The sequence below is a fragment of the Heteronotia binoei genome, chromosome 7 (assembly GCF_032191835.1).
Source record: "Heteronotia binoei isolate CCM8104 ecotype False Entrance Well chromosome 7, APGP_CSIRO_Hbin_v1, whole genome shotgun sequence".
In the NCBI taxonomy this organism is placed as follows: Eukaryota; Metazoa; Chordata; class Lepidosauria; order Squamata; family Gekkonidae; genus Heteronotia; species Heteronotia binoei.
The window spans coordinates 112,950,373-112,967,872 of record NC_083229.1 but is presented as its reverse complement, the minus strand read 5'-3'; the positions used below and the strand labels follow the sequence as shown (position 1 = coordinate 112,967,872).

At 42.1% G+C, this 17,500-nt stretch overlaps 1 protein-coding gene across 1 annotated transcript in view; it reads right to left on the bottom strand.

Annotated features, from left to right (window-relative positions):
* The window catches only part of PHACTR1 (phosphatase and actin regulator 1), a 635,410-nt gene that overhangs the window by 475,484 nt on the left and 142,426 nt on the right, over nucleotides 1-17,500 (bottom strand). Inside the window, exon 2 of the mRNA XM_060244218.1 lies at nucleotides 2,718-2,819. The gene's annotated coding sequence lies outside the window, so the exon portion shown is untranslated. The remainder of the gene's footprint in view (nucleotides 1-2,717; nucleotides 2,820-17,500) is intronic.

Sequence of the window (17,500 nt, the reverse complement as noted above, 5' to 3'; positions counted from 1 at the left end):
TTAGTATTTGGATAGGTGATGACCAGAGAAGACAAGAGCCAGTTTGGTGTAATGGTTAAGTGCATGGACTCTTGTCTGGGAGAACAGGGTTTGAGTCCCCACTCCTCCACTTGCACCTGCTGGAATGGCCTTGGGTCAGCCACAGCTCTGGCAGAGGTTGTCCTTGAAAAGGCAGCTGCTGTGAGAGCCCCCTCAGCCCCACCCACATCACAGGGTGTCTGTTGTGGGGTAGGAAGAAAAAGGAGATTGTAAGCCACTCTGAGATTCGAGGTGGAGGGCAGGATATAAATCCAATATCATCATCGTCATCAATGGCAAACCACCTCTGAACATCTGTTGCCTTGAAATCTCTTACAGGGTCACCACAAGTCAGCTTTGACTTGACAGCACTTTCTACAACCCCCAATGACTGGAGAGTTTTAGCTGCTTGAAGTTTCTCAACCATTCTTACTGAAGTGTGTGAAATAAACTGAATAACTGGTCCATGAAAGGTAGCATGCATTCGAAGAGCTCATTCAATTATTTCTTTGCTTGTGAGCACATTACACCAGTAAGCTCCTATAAATAGATGGCAGCCATTAGGACAGTCTTTCCACACGTCGCCTAAGTTGTCAAGCCTTGACGTGCAAAAGATGTTAATAAGAACATGTGGCTCATTGGTGCTGGCGCCCACAGCTTTCTGTTACGATTCTGAGCTGATTTTCTAAGGATTGCTGTGTAAAAAAACTTAGAAATGCCTGAAGTGGAATTATGAATAGATCTGCTCTATGTAACAAGATATGTGTTCCTGATACAGAATTGGCTTGTACATTGCTTACTAGTAAGCGGGGGTGGTGGTGTAGAAAAAGCCCAGCAGGAACTCATTTACATATTGGGCCACATCCCCTGACATCCACCCAGGGCTTTTTTGTAGAAAAAGCCCAGCAGGAACTCATTTGCATATTAGGCCACTTCCCCTGATGCCAAGCCAGCCAGAACTAGCCCTGCTAGTAAGAAAAACAGCCCACTTTATGGGAGACCTCAGAGTCAAAGGAGGAAGATGTGCTGTTTAATTCAGAAAGTCTCTTTCTGTGCTCCTTTGGAGATAGTGTTTCACATGGGGGTTTTTTTGTAGCAGGAACTCCTTTGCATATTAGGCCACACACCCCGATGTAGCCAATCCTCCAAGAGCTTACAGTAGGCCCTGTACGAAGAACCCTGCAAGCTGCAGGAGGATTGGTTGCATCAGCAGGTTGTGTGGCCTAATATGCAAAGGAATTCCTGCTAGAAAGAAGGCCATGAGTGTTTGTCTGTCGCTGTAGAAAAGAGCAAGAGTCCAGTAGCGCCTTAACAACTATCAAAAATTTTGGCAGCGCATGTGCTTTTGCGAGTCACTGCTCACTAGGGCATGTGTGAGTATGCCTCTCGCAGGGTGCTGGCATTTTATTTATTTTATTTACTTACAATTTATATCCCGCCCATTCCAAACAGACTCAGGGCAGCTAACAATCAGAATAACACAATAAGACATTACAATTTAAAGCAAAGTATTGGTGCTATACAGAATGTAAAAGCGTAGGCAGCTCAGATCGTACTAGCCTTCCATTTATCTGTTGGTGGTCCTTCTGGTGGTATTGCCCAGCGGCATAAAAGTGGCAGCCTTTTCGCCTAATTGTTGTAGGCCTGTTTAAAAAGTTCAGTTTTACAAGCCCTGCAGCATGAAAGCTCCTTTGTTGTTCAGTCGCACAGTCGAGTCTGACTCTTTGTGACTCCATGGACAAAGTCACTCCAAGCCCTCCTGTCTTCCACCATCCTCCGAAGTCTGCTCAAATTTGTGTTTGTTACATCAGTAATGCTGTCCAGCCATCTCATCTTTTGCCGTCCCCTTCTTCTTTTGCCGTCTGTCTTTCCCAGCATCAGGAGCTTCTCCAGTGAGTGCTCCCTTCTCATTTGGTGGCCAAAGTATTTGAGCTTCAGCTTCAGCATCTGACCTTCCAGGGAACAGTCTGGGTTGATTTCCCTTAGGACTGACTGATTGGACCTTCTTGCAGTCCAAGGGACTCTCAAGATTCTTCTCCAGCACTACAGCTCAAAAGCATTTATTCTTCTGCACTCGGCCTTCCTTATAGTCCAGCACTCACAGCCATACATTACTACTGGGAATACCATTGCTTTGACTATACGGACTTTTGTTGGCAGGGTGATGTCTCTACTTTTTATTATACTGCCCAGGTTCTCCATAGCTGTCCTCCCAAGGAGCAAACGTCTTTTAATTTCATGGCTACAGTCACCATCTGCAGTGATCTTGGATCCCAGAAATGTGAAGTCTGTCACTACTTCCATATCTTCCCCTTCCTATTTGCCACGGTGTGATGGAGCCGGATGCCAAGATCTTAGTTTTTTTGATGTTGAGTTTCAAGCCTACTTCTGTGCTTTCCTCTTTCACTCTCAACAAGAGGTTCTTTAGGTCCTCCTCACTTTCTGCCATGAGAGTGGTATCAGCTGCATATACATAAGCTCCTCCCCTACTATAAATGTGGTTAGTCTTTAAGGTGCTGCAGGTGCCTTGATCTTTTCTATGCTGCTTTGCTATAGGAGGTTTTCTTGAAAAGCTTCCACCCCGCCCTATCTATGCAGGGTTCATTTACAAACATACGAATCACATTGAGCTTGTTTGGTGTAAAGAGGTCATGTGACATTTTTCAAAGCAATAAAAGGTAAAATGATCGTTGTCTCACCTGTGCTACGATGCCAACAATACTGTTTGAGAGACAGTCTTTCACATAGATGTTTACCTCAACAGGTGCATTTTTTGGAGTAATTTCAGCAGATATGCCTGCCTACACGGTAGAAAACATTATATGAAAATTATATCCACAATGGAGTGATCATACAGGAAGAACATTGGGGTACAGCCCTTTGGTTACTGGTAGGGATGGCGGCCTCCAGGTGGGAGCCCTTGGAATTACAGGTAATCTCCAGTCTACAGAGATCAGTTCCCCTGGAGAGCCTGGAAGCTTTGGAGGGTGGACTCTGTGGCATAGTACCCCACTGAGGTCCCTGACCTCTCCAGGCCCCACCCCAAAATCTCCAAGAATTCTCCAACCGAATCTGGCAAGCCCAGGCCTTGAATTTAGCAGGAGCTCACAGATCCTGAACCTTTCTGATGCCCCCCCCTCCTTCCCACCTACCTACCTTGTCCGTTGTATAGTACGTGTATCTGTATAACAATCCCTGGATTAAGAGAGAGAGCAGCCAGTCAGCCACGAGGAGCTTTGCCACACACCCTGCAGCCCTCATTAACACCGGAGAAGCCCCCGTCACACTCTTTCTCCACTTCTTATGTGATTTTGGGTGGTGGGTGGCTTGCTGGCCTTTTGACTGTGAGGGGGAGAGCGGCCAAGGAGAGCCCCAGGTGAGCAAGGCCTGCTTGGGCTGGCTGGATCTCTAGCCAGCCCAAGAAGGCCTCGCTTGCCCAGGGCTCTCCTTTCTTGCATTGGGTTGCTTTTGGCTGGTGCAGGGGGTGGTGGCATATGCTAATTAGTTATGCTAATGAGCTCCACCACCTATTTTTCTACAAAACAACCTGTGGGCAAGCCTACCCCCAACTCCCACCAATGTTAGTGGGTTTGCTCAGAGACAAAACAGCTAGAATCCTGGTCTAAAAACCTGGCAGAGAACTTAGGTCAAAGCTTTGTGATCCTTCGCGAGCGGAAATCTTCTCTGGAAACAATGTCCCAGAATGGCTGACGAGGCAGGGTGTCAGCTGGATGGTGGGTGGTGACAACCAAACAAACTCACAGCTCTCTCCCTAATAATAGGAAATATTTATTCACAAAAAAAAGCTCAACTCAACATGCGCTGCTGTTGCCCAACACACTTTATTTCTAGGTGGAAGCTACAGCGATGGAACTGCTGTGTTTTCCTCTTAGGAAACAGTTAGCAAAGAAGTCCTGACGGCAGCTATTCAGCAGGATACGAAATGACTCTATACTGACTGTGTTTCCCATTCGTCTCATTGTGATTTGAAGATGTTGGGAATTATTTTAAAATAGTAGCTTGTCCATTTAGGGTTTCCAGCTCTGGGTTGGAAAATACTTGGAAAATTGGGGGGGGGGGGGTGTGAAGCCTGAGGAGGGGCCTCAATGGGGCATAACACATCGAGTCCACCCTCTAATGCAGCGGCTTTTCTCCAGGGGAACTGATCTGGGTTGTACTGAGATTAGGGCTGGTGCTAGGCTTTCTGGCGCCCTAGTCGAATCACGCACTAGCGCCACCCCCCACCGCCCATTATTAAACAAACATAGGGAAATTGAAGAGCGCCAGACTTGAAACTTTTAACATTTTTAATTTACGGATTTTTAATTTTAATATATTTTTTTAAAAAATGTGATGTTATAAAAAAATTGTGAGAATAAGTGCTTACCGGCCATGTTAGGAAGGAGGGTGGCAGGATAGGATGAGGTGGGAGGCCAAGTCACACGTCGGGGAGAGGGGGGGCATGGCTTTGTTGAGGGCAGCTTGGTGATGGGAGAGGACAAGGTGACAGCGGTCAGGAGCCAGAGTCATGCATCAGGGAGGGGGCACCCAGTGGTGCCTCTTAGGCCAGGTAGTGCCCTAGGCGACTGCCTATTTTGCCTACTTCCACGCACCGGCCCTGACTGAGATCAACTGTAATAGCGGGAGATCTTCAGGTGCCACCAGGAGCATTCGGAGACATCAGCATTGCATGCTTGACTCGAAGAGCAAGTGTCACGAGCCCTAACGAGGGGGAGCTGGAAGGGTTAACAGACTTGGAAGAGAATGCCAGCCAGTTCGTTAGCCGAACAACCAGCAGCTGGCCCATCAAGCACTCTCCTCACATTCCAGGCACCAGTGCCGGTTGCTGACAATCAATCTCCTCCAAGCTCTCCCCCTCTCATCTCAAGAGTTCGAAGCAGGCTCTGGAAAGAACTTTCAGAGCAAAGACATGAGGCATGCCGATGCTTCAGATCTCTCAGCCCTGAGTTCTAGCAGAGTCACTGCTACCCAGGAAGCAGGCTGATTGAGGCTCCTATATAACTTCCACCCAGGACCTGGTAACCTCGTGGAAGCAACAAGTTGATTCTCTGGCATGCATCCATGCTCCTTCCTGATTCCAGACCCTGACCTGCTTGAATTCCTTGGCACCCTGACCCTTTGGCTTTTGGACACTGACTTCTGATTCTGGTTTGCGATTTTGCTTTGGTGACTTGGCCCCTGCTTAACTTCCTGGACTTTGACCTTGGACTGGCTTTGGACTCCTGCCTACCTGCACCCTGAGAACGTGACAGCAATTGTGATTGTATCAACTAGTTAGTCCCAATATCACGTTTGTGCCTGACGAAGCATTCTGGGAAACGGACTGTTTACCGGTTCACCGTTGTGCTGGGTTTCCAACTTTGGGACATTTGTACCATATGTTATCATCCGACAAAGAAATTTTCATCCAGGCACTGTAGGCTCCACGTAAGCAAATAAGAAGAAATAGAGCGACTGCTCTTTAAATCACAGAGAAAGGCACAATTTGAAAGTGGAGCGGCATTATGAAGTGGCTGTTTTTGGTTTGGGTCAGCATTGTGAATTTGCAACTATATGTGCATACAAAATTGTGGATTTTTGATAACTTTTCATTTATTGTTTATAAGTTTATACAATTTTGCAGTCGTTGCCCATAAGCTTTGTGCTCTTACACTGCCACCAGGAGGTTGCCAACCCTCCAGCTTGTCACTCCAGCTTTGAAATGCAAATCCCGATCAAAACACAAATTTAAACTCAATGCCAGCACTGGGTCGGGGCTAGAGCGTTGGACTAGGACAGGGGTGGCCGAACTTGCTTAAGCTAAGAACCACAGAGAATAAATGTCAGATGTTTGAGAGCCCCAAGACATGGATTTCAAATGTTGGAGGGGGGAAGGGAAGGAAGGAAGGAAGGAAAGAAGGAAGGAAGGAAGGAAGGAAGGAAGGAAGGAAGGAAGGTAGGTATATAGATTGGGGGAGGGAGGAGAGGTAGAAAGAAAGCAACTTCAACATTAAATTCATTTCCCAAGCTGCTGGTTGGTTTGGCTTGAAGAAGTGATTTACAGAGAGAAATGCCTTCTCTAGACTGGCCGATAGAGTGGTGCAGGCTTGAAGAGTCACACAATATGTGTGGAAGAGTCGTATGTGGCTCCCAAGCCACAGTTTAGCCACTCCTGGACTAGGACCTGGGAGACACGGGTTCATATTCCCACTCAGTTATGGAAGCTCATCTTGGGCCTCTCTCTCTCTCTCTCTCTCATAGGTTTGTAGTTGTGATGATGAAATGGAAGAAGGGAGAATGATGCTGTCAGCTGCTTTAAGTCCCCCTTGGGGAGAAAAAATAAGGCATAAATATGTAAATAAAATGTATATGCTTTGCATGCGTGCCATTCAATGGGTGACCAACCCAATTTTTCTTTACTAAACATAGTGTACCATTAAACATTTGTATGCATATTTTTATTTCAATTAGTAAAGAAAAACCCTTTGGCAAAAATATATATTTCAAAATGATAAGAGATCAAAATCTGTTTTTACCTGTCCTATAAAATGGAATAATATCTGCCGTCTCTATGGGTTAACATCTTATCATGATGTGAGATGGCCAGGCTGGAAACTTTTTCTGAGTGCTGTTGGGCTTGTTTGTTTATAAAATGTTTTTTATTATATGTTATTGTTTTATCATATGTCGTACTCGGCCCTGAGCCCTACAGGGAATGGGCGGAATAGAAATATACTAAAATAAATAAATAAATACCTATACTATATCAGGGGGATGCAGCCTAATATGCAAAGCAGTTCCTGCTGCAAAAAAGGCCCTGGTTATGAACATATAAAAGAAAGAAATAATAAAGTAGTAGGGCTATTAAGCAGCAAGAGTGAATTCAACAGTGGCATTAGCAGCAGTGTGGTTAGCACCAGTGCATGTGAAACAAGTGCTTATCGCAGTGGGGAAAGACTGTAACTCAGCAGCACATCTCATGCATTATCTGTATAAAATCCCAGACTTGGTTCCAGTTTAAGGATCCTACACAGCACAGCTTGTTTGGATAGCTGTTGGTAGTCAGAGTATATGGCATTGAGCCTAAAAAAAGTTATCTGGGGACTGTGTGCAAATGCTGGGAGATATAAGGTGGCATTGACAGGGGAGGACACAGTTTGGGAAGGATGTGATGTCACTTCTGGGTGATGCTCTAGGCTCTTTCCTCTTCTACCATAAAGACTAAAACAAATTCCTAGAGCTTCACTATGTGGTGGCCATTTTTCTCCTGCTTTTCAATTCACTGGGGGTGGAAAATCATGGCTAATTGGAGACAAATGGGAGATCTAATTGTAAGGATCAGTGTTATCAGAGGCCTAGAGTAAAAACTAGGGCTAGAATTAAATCCTGTAGTATATTATTGCAATCTGTAGGCTTCAGACAACTTTATGTCAGTTGGTTTTTCCCCTTTTTGTCAGCAACCAAAATATCTTAATGGTATGTTTTGGTAAGGCTCAATGGATCCATGTTAGTGTTCCTGCTGAAGCGACTAGCAGTAAAGGTAAAGGTAGTCCCCCTATGTAAGCACCGAGTCGTTACTGACCCATGGGGTGATGTCACATCATGACATTTTCTTGGCAGACTTTTTGTTATGGGGTGGTTTGCCATTGCTTTCCACAGTCATCTACATGTTACACCCAGCAAGCTGGGTACTCATTTTGAAGACCTCGGAAGGATGGAAGCCTGAGTCAACCCTGAGCCAGCTACCTGAACCCAGCTTCCGCTGGGATCAAACTCAGGTCATGAGCAGAGCCTGGACTGCAGTACTGCAGCTTACCGCTCTGTGCCACAGGGCTCTTAAAGGTAAAGGTAGTCCCCTGTGCAAGCACTGAGTCGTTACTGACTGATGGGGTGACATCACATCATGACGTTTTCTTGGCAAACCTTTTATGGGGTGCTTTGCCATTGCCTTCCCCAGTCATCTACACTTTACCCCCAGCAAGCTGGGTACTCATTATACTGACCTTGGAAGGATGGAAGACTGAGTCAACCTCGAGCCGGCTATCTGAACCCAGCTTCCACCGGGATCGAACTCAGATCGTGAGCAGAGCTTGGACTGCAGTACTGCAGCTTTACCACTCTGCGCCACGGGGCTCCTGAAGTGACTAGCAGTGCAGTCCTAAACTGAGTTGCACCCTTCAAAGTCCATCAAATTAAATAGACTTAGAAAGGTTTAACTCATTCCAGGATCGCACTGCTGATGCAACAATTCTGCACCAGTAGGTTATTTATTACCACTTTACATTCTTTGATGGAATTTGTATTTCCAGGCAATACACTGTATTTCTGAAAGCCCGTCCATTTACAGGAGATAAAAAAGTAAAGGAAGATGTCAAATCCTATCTTGATAAAGCCAACACTTTCCCACGTCATGTCATTGCAATAAGATTTCTTTCCCCATAAGGAAGGGTTTTTCTTAAAATGCAAAATTAGATGTTTAAATATGGAGAATAGGTCTTAAGGCCTGACACATTTTCCCAAAGAAGTGAGCATATTAAGTCAACACATCCTGCATTCTGGCATCCAAAAACATTATTTGAGCAGCAGTTCGGGGGCAGGACTGGTTGCACATGGTGAGGCTTACATTTCCCTTGAGAAGCTATTTGTCTTAGCATAATTGCTAATGAGGATGAGAAGTCAGGGAGGCATGCTTTTGTGATGCAAATGAATGTTTTAGCCAACTGAGGTTGTACATTTACATTACAAGACCAAGCAAAAATAACTACATTGTGGGGAACAGTGGGTAGAGACTGGGAGGGAGTACCTCTACTTAACTTGGAATTGCTTAGACCAGGGGTGTCAAACATGCAGTTCAGGGTCCAAATCACGCCCCTGGAGGGCTATCAGGCCCCCGAGCAACTGGCTGTCATCTGCTTCCTTCTCCCTATATCTTGCTTCCTTCTGCACAACAGCTGGCTTGGCTTGCTCAATCACAGAGCTACAGAGCAAAACCTCTGTTTTCTCCATTGGCTGAGGCTCCTCCTTTTGGGAGGAAGAGGGGAGGAATAGCTTGCTTTGCCAGGCTCTCTCAATTGCACAGTGGAGCTACTGAGGCAAGCCTCTCTTCCTTCTACTGGCTGGGGCTCCTCCTCAAGGAAAGAAAAAAGGGCCAGAGCTTCCTTTGCCCAGTTGCCTGGATCCCATGGGAGAAATACAAAGAAAGGATCTTTAAGACCAACGAGTGCTAATGTTTTAAGCATGTTTTAAGTGTGTGTGTATGTGTGTATATTTCGTAGCAAAAGAGGTGCTGGAGCTCATTAGCACAACTCATTTGCATAACTTATTTGCATATGCCACACATTCCTGGCATCACTGGAAGGTGTACTAAATCACATCAGCTCAACATCTACCTTAAAACGCTTCTTGAATTATCATTGTCATAAGAGAACCTTACTCCCATCATACTTTTTAAATTACTTTCTCCTATGCGGCCAGTGGCATGAGGATGCTTTCCATCTGTCTGCTTTATACGTTTTGGTGACTTCCCCATTTTTTGTGGGGGGAAATATTAGAAAGTTTGTCAGATCTTAGAGTTCAGCAAAATTCTCACAGGAGGCTTGAACAATGGAGCCCAGAAGCAAGTATTGGAGGCGGGAGGGGGGGGAAGGGTTAAGAAAGAGCACAATAAAATGTAGAGGTTCTGGAGGTCTGCTCCTGTGAGCTGCTGCCCAAAATGAGGCCTGTGAGTTAGATACTTTAAATACCCCAAAGCAATGAAATAAAAAACTGAATAATTTTCAGCCACCTGTTAGGAGCATAGTATTATTAAAGGTAAAAAGGTAAAGGTAGTCCCCTGTGCAAGCACCAGTCATTTCCGACTCTGGGGTGACGTTGCTTTCACAATGTTTTCACAGCAGACTTTTTACGGGGTGGTTTGCCATTGCCTTTCCCAGTCATCTACGCTTTCCCCCCAGCAAGCTGGGTCCTCATTTTACCGACCTCGGAAGGATAGAAGGTTGAGTCAACCTGGAGCTGGCTACCTGAACCAGCTTTCACTGGGATCGAACTCAGGTCATGAGCAGAGAGTTCAGACTGCAAAACCGCAGCCTTACCACTCTGCACCACGGGGCTGTTATAGTATTGCTAACTGTATGCAATAAGATATACAGAAAAAGGAACATTGATCTCAGTTGTTCATCTTGTTGAACATTCATATACCAGCCACTGCACTTTAATATTTCCAAAATTATTACGTAATATCACCAGACAATTTGGTTTTCAACTTTCCCTTAGGTATGTTCAAGCTGAATTGATCAAATGAACCTGGCTGGAATGATTCATCAGCTGTTTCTGCAGAACAAACTAGGTACATTTATGTGGGAGGTAATGAAGTGTCATATGTATAGATATTAGCAACCGTAGGACTTCAATTTAATGCATCCATGTCATTGAACAGCCAAGAAACTGCCCTGTTCTTTCAAGGACCCATTGTGCTCAAAAGAATACCATAGGTAGCATCAGTACCTTGGACAGTTCCAGTTCATCGCATCACACGCTCGTTTCCAGCCAGGTGGACTATACTCAGGGGTGGAATTCTAGCAGGAGCTCCTTTGCATATTAGGCCACACCTCCCTAATATAGCCAATCCTCCAAGAGCTTATAAAAAAGAGCCTTGAAAGCTCTTGGAGGATTGGCTGCATCGGGGTGTGTGTGTGTGTGTGTGTGGCCTAATATGCAAGGGAGCTTCTGCTAGAATTCTACCCTTGCCTATTCTGTATAAGAATTGGCATGGTTGCGGGGAGAGGGACAGACACTGAAGGAAGAACAAAATGAAACCTAAGTGATGCCTTGTTCCTGCACTTCCACAGACCCCTCAATTACACTATGTGGTGGATAGACTGGGGCTATCAGCAGCTGTCTGACTACAGTTCAGGGGCTGGATGCTGCACATTACAGAAATTAGGAACTGAAGTGCAAAAGATATTGTTCTTAACAACTAGAAACAGGGCTGATGAGGGTCACTATGGGCCTCCAGACAAAAATTCCCTCTGAGTCTCCTTTATGCCACAAAAGGCAATTATATCATTTGTCTGGTTCCCTGAGCTCCCAGGGTGACTAAAACCTCCAGAACTTTGTCTTCCCAATCACTTCTCTACATAAACCTACCAGTCAAAGGCAAATGCCTCAAAGTGATACCAGTGTTCCCTCTAAGCTGAGTTAGCTCACAGTTTTTTAGCCTCCGGCTCACACATTTTCGTCTTAGCTCAGGAAAAAATTACTCCAGAGCAAACTAATTTGTGCAGCAGCTCACAACTTTAATGCCAGTAGCTCATGAAACAGAATTTTTAACTTGCAAGACTCCACAGTTTAGAGGGAGTATCGACTTATACTAGGTCTAGCAAATCCAGATTTTGCCTAGTGACTGGACTGCTAGTCCCAGGGGCAGATTCCTTTCCATACCTGAAGAAGGATCAGAGCCACACAATCCTAAGCAGTTCACAGGGCTAAATCCCAGGCCTAAACTCCATGTGGTTCTTCGTTCAAGTTCTTGAAAGTAGAACACAGCTTCTGAAACCTGCAACAGTTGAATGCGTTCATATACTAGTTGCCCAGTGTGTTGAGCTTGGACACCATGGTGCCCACTGATGGGTTTCCTAGCTCCCGATACAAGAAGATGCTTGTACTGCAATGTCCCAATATTTTGTCATTGGCCCCAGCACTCAAAGGCAGCCATATTGCCCTCATGTTAGCCATCTTGTTGTAGTGCCCACTCCCCAACCCCTACTTTAGTACTATTCCCATTCAAACTGGAAAAAAAGGTAAAGTCCCCTGTGCAAGCACTGAGTTGTTACTGACCCATTAGATGACAAATCGTGACATTTTCTTGGCAGGTCTAAGCTGGAAGCCGGATATTTCAATACCTTTGCAAGTTGCCCTGCTTAACCTACATCTGTGAGGATCTTGCACTTCCCTCTAATGCACCTGCTCTTGGCCACAACTAGGCTCTACCTGGATTGTGACATTTGAAAGAGCATAGCAATTCCTGTGTTGTTACTGTAATGAGTCCCCCAGCCATCTGTTCAACTATGTTCTATTTTATCTCCTCTCAGACTAAGGTTATATGAGAAAATCAGAGTTTCAGAGGGGTGGGGGGAACCAGACTACATTAATTTGGAGTTGTGAATACCGATTTATTTTTAGCACCAATTTTGCTATGGATTTGGGCACTGGCTTTCCAAATTGCAGTTCAGCATGCATTGTAACAGCCTAGCATCAGCTTGGCCTTTTATCAGGAACATATGCCCAAGAGCGATGACAAGGCACTGTCTGAGTAACAATAGGCATGGCAAAGTGACAAAATCTAGTATTTTTTCCCCCTAAGCATGGCAATACAAATGAGAAATGATGAGTCACCTCAGTTATCTAATTTTTATTTTAATAAACAGCTGGAAAACAAGGATAGATGAGCATCCCAATTTGGTACCCAACAGAGGTAAAAACCTTATGAGGCTAACATGGACCACTTCAACCATTGACATACATACAAAAATGCATGCCCTCCAGGTGCTTCCTGCTGGTCTACTATCATGGAACTTTTCAGAACTCCACCCCTTCCCCAAAGACTTGACTTTAGAAAACCCTGGTTCAGTTGTCATGGATATTGATCAAAAATATGGGTTCAATTGAACATTTACTCAGTTCTCTTCTCAAAGTGAGGGCAAAAGCTTCGCCTGTTGAAATTCTATATGTCAGGTTGCCACTAAGAATGAAAGAGCTGACCGCTAAAAATGCTGAAAGCCAAAGCAGATGATCAAGAACCACAGGAAAATTGATTTCCAGGGATTGGAAAATGCCGAGCTGAATTGCTTCTCAGAAGGGGAGCAGGCTGGGGCTTCTGTTCGGGGTAGTGGAGGGCAATTTAATGCCTACTGCTACTTTTCTCAGTCAAAGATCAGTCCAAGATATGCACAGGAAACTCTGAGGAGATTTACCTTGGCTAAAAGGGAGTCCTGGGGGGGGGCTCCTTTGAGGGGTCCCCGGAGACGAGTTGCATATTCATCATCTGCAGAAGTTTCCAGAGTCATTTATTTGACATAAGCTCGACAGGATCCTAACCTTCTTTGAGACTTCTAAACATCTAAAGTTATACGACTGGTGTTGGATCTGGATAACTGCAGAAAAAGGTACTGATGACTAGCTTCATTCTGGGACTATTTAAAGTTAAACAAAATAAAATCAGAAGGTGGGAAATAGAGATTCAGAAAGCTTGGAAGAAGAAGGGAAGAAGGGGCGAAATTTGAACTTTGTAAATTTAAAGGACAGTGCTAAAAAGTGGAAAGGAATTTATTGTTTTGTCTACTTGCTGTTTTGGTGAAAAAGCCCCATCGTCACAGATTTGCAGCTATCGCAGTCAACACAGGAAATACGTCAAACATTGCGAGATCTTTTTACCAGTGAAAACGGGATTTGGTGGCAAGAAAAGCACGAAGTGTCGGATGGAAAAGGGAAATCATTGAAGCAGCTACCCTACTCTAGGACTGTAATATCATACAAAAACATCGGCGGCCATTGTTAGGAGGTCCAAATTTAAACAAAGTTTTTAAAGTGTTTGGGACATTAAAAATTGGTGAAGCTGACAGAGGTGACAATTATAAGGCAAATACTATTGGACATTATCGCTGATAATTATTTTAGAAGCCTTTTGAAGGAAATTTTTTTTAAAGGGAAGCAGAAAGTCGCTACCGCCATTTTGGAAGAAATAAAAACTTTAAAAATTAATATCTGAGCCCAGGTGGCTCTGAGGATGGCGAAATTAGGCTTATTGAAAAGGGCAAGCCTTACTCTATCAAATGTGATAGTTTAAATTTATTTTTGAGAGGTCAAAAATGTTGGTGTTTTTTTAAATGTCAGAGCATAAGTTAACCTGTGCAAGGACTGCCTCAATGGAGAAAATGCAAGAGCAATTAGAAGCAATGGAAGCCAGGATGATGAAAGGGGTGAGAGACATAATAACTGCTTCTAAAAAAGAAATTAGAAAAGACATTGAAGAGCTAAGGAAAGATATAGAAGATCTCAGAAATGAGACTGTGGTAACATCAAAGAAAGTGCAAGAGGTGGAAGAGAGAGTGTAAGTACATGATTCCACCTTGTTAAAAATGCAAGAAAAGGTGGCAATTCATGACTGCAAATTGATGGAAACCCAGATACGTCTGAGAGGAGTACCTGAGGATGAAGAGACTGATTTGAAAGGATATATAATAAGAATAATTGCAGAATTTTTGGAGGAAGATCCTGAAGGAACTAGAAGCATGTTTGACTATATGTATAGAGTGAACTCACTATATGCCAAGAAAAATAATCTACCAAGAGATGTGGTTATAAGATATATGACAAAAGAAATGGTGGGAAAAATCTTGAATAAAAATTTTGAAAAGACATTGATAGTGGGAGGCAGCAGAGTAAGAATCATGAAAGAATTGCCAAGACAAGTGATAAATGACAGAAAAGCATATAAAAAATTGACAGAAAAACTACATGACAATGAAATGAGGTATAGATGGATAATACCTGAAGGTCTGAGCTTTGAGCTGCAAGGAAAAGGGATTACAATTACAAGCACACAGGAACTGCATAGGTTTTATGAAGAACATAAAGAATTTGCACCATGATGGATATTATCTTGGAATGTAAATGTACTAAATTCACCTCAAAAAAGAAAGGCAATGTTTCATTGGATTAAAAAGCAAAATTGTAATATCGTTTGTTTACAAGAAGTGCATATCAAACAAAAGGATTACAAATTTTTATGGAATAAACAACTGGGACTAGAATTTTATTCATTGGCTGAACAGAAGAAAAGGGGAATGATTTTCTATATTAAACAAGAATTGGAGCCGAAATTAGTGTTTAAAGATAAAGATGGAAGATTTGTAAATGCAAAAAACCCCGTTGTTATTGGGACTGTATGCACCAAATGGTGCAAAGGATGCTTTTTAAAAAGACATTATACAACAATTTGATGAACTGACTTATGACCAAGTTTTGATAATGGGGGACTTTAATGGAACAATTAAGAACACACTGGATAGATCTGGGGGTAAAAAAAACATAATAAGGAAGGAAAATTGCCAAAGTCTTTTTTTGAATTGGTCAAACAAGAAAAGTTGGAGGATATATGGAGGAAATTTAATCCTGAAGTCTGGGACTATACCTTTTTTTCAGCAAGTCATAAAACTTTTTCCAGAATTGACATGTTGTGGGGCACTAAAGACTTAGGCCTTATAACAAAGAAAATAGAGATTTTACCTAAAATTGGGGCTGACCATAACCCAATAATGTGGGTTACAAAATTGTCTAAGAAGTTGAGAAGATGGAGATTGAATGAAGATTTACTACAGAATAAAGAAATAGTGACATCTCTAGAAAATGAAACTAAAGCTTTCTTCCAAATAAACGATAAAGAGGATATAGAATTTCAGACGGTCTGGGATGCTTATAAAGCAGTAATGAGAGGAATATTGATTACATTGAATAACAAGGATAAGGGGGCAAAAGAAAAACAGATGTTGGACATTCAAAATGAAATAAAGAAAAAAGAAGGGGAACTGAGAAAAAGGCCAGGGAAAAAGAAAATTATAAGGGAGATTACAATATTATAAATGCAAATGAGACATTTGTTAGATAAAGAACTGGAATGGAATCTGAAAAGATTGCAGCAGAAATCTTTCGAGGGAGCAAACAAACCCAGAAAATATTTGGCCTGACAACTGAAGAAAAAGAGAGAAAGTAAAATTATTAATAAAATTGTGGTGGATGGAAGAGAGGTGGTAGATCAAGAAGGAATAAAAAGAGAATTCTTTAAGTATTATGCCAAGTTATTTAAAGGTGTTAAAATAAGGAAAGAAAAGATGGATGAGTACTTACAAAAGATAAAAATAGCACCCTTAGCAGAAAATATGTGAAAAGTTTTGAACAATCCAATTGAAAAAAAAAATTGAAGCAGCAATTAAGGCAATGAAAAATGGAAAAGCACCTGGGCCAGATGGATATACAGCTATATTTTTTACAACTCTCAGAGGAGTTAATCTCGAAACTTCAGAAATTGATGAATATGATAAGAACAAAAGGGAAAATACCAAATACGTGGAAGGAAGCTGTTATTTCATTGATTCTAAAGGAAGATAGAGATGTTACGAACGTAAAAAATTATAGACCAATTTCATTATTAAATAATGACTATAAAATATATACAAGAATCTTGGCAGAACGGTTCAAACAATATTTGATAAATTTATAAAGGAAGATCAAGCGGGGTTTCTTCCCAAAAGACAAATAAGAGACAATATCAGAACTGTTGTAAATATTGTAGAATATTATGAAAGACATCCAGAAAAGGAAGTAGCATTATTCTTTGCAGACGCAGAGAAAGCATTTGACAATTTAAATTGGGATTTTATGTTTGCAGTAATGGAGAAAATGGAGCTGGTAGAAAGCTTTATAAGAATGATAAAAGCAATATATACTGAACAACGTGCAAGGCTATGTATAAATGCTGATCTTACAGAAGACATGATAATTAGTAAAGGTACAAGACAAGGTTGTCCACTTTCCCCACTGTTGTTTATAATGACTCTTGAAATATTACTGATACAAATTCAAGAAGATAAAGAAATAGGATTAAAAGTAAAAGGATTTATTTACAAATACAGAGCATTTGCAGATGATATAATGTTTATAAATGAAAACCCCATACAAGTCACACCTTTGTTGTTAGCCAAAATACAAGAATATAGGGAGTTGGCAGGACTTTGTATTAATAAAGAAAAATCAAAACTTCTATGTAAAAATATGCAAATAAATAAGCAACAAGAATTGCAGAGACTAATGGGCTGTGAAGTTACCTCCAAGATAAAATATTTGGGTGTGGAGATAACAATGAAGAATATTGATTTGCTCAAAAATAATTATGAGAAGCTATGGCGTAAAATGGATGAAGATATGTTAAAGTGGAATAAACTTAATTTGTCACTGTTAGGTAGAATAGCCGCAATTAAAACGAATATTCTACCAAGAATAATGTATTTGTTTCAAACTATTCCAATTGTGAAAGACAGTAAACAATTTAATAAATGGCAAAGAAAAATTTCAGAGTTTGTGTGGGCGGGGAAGAAACCAAGAATTAAAATGAAAATTTTAACAGATGCAAAAGAGAGAGGCGGATTTCAATTACCAGACTTAAAATTATATCATGAAGCAGTTTGCTTATGGATAAAAGAATTGATAATGTTGTTAAACAAAAAACTCTTAGTGTTGGAAGGTCATGGAAATAAATTTGGCAGGCACACTTATATGTATTATGGGGAAAAAAAGATAGACAGCTTTTTCTCTCACCATTATATAAGAAACAGCTTGCTAAATACATGGATGAAAGATAAGAAATATGGAGATGAGAGAAAACCATTATGGATAGTGCCAGCCAAAGTGATAAAAATAACAGCTGAGA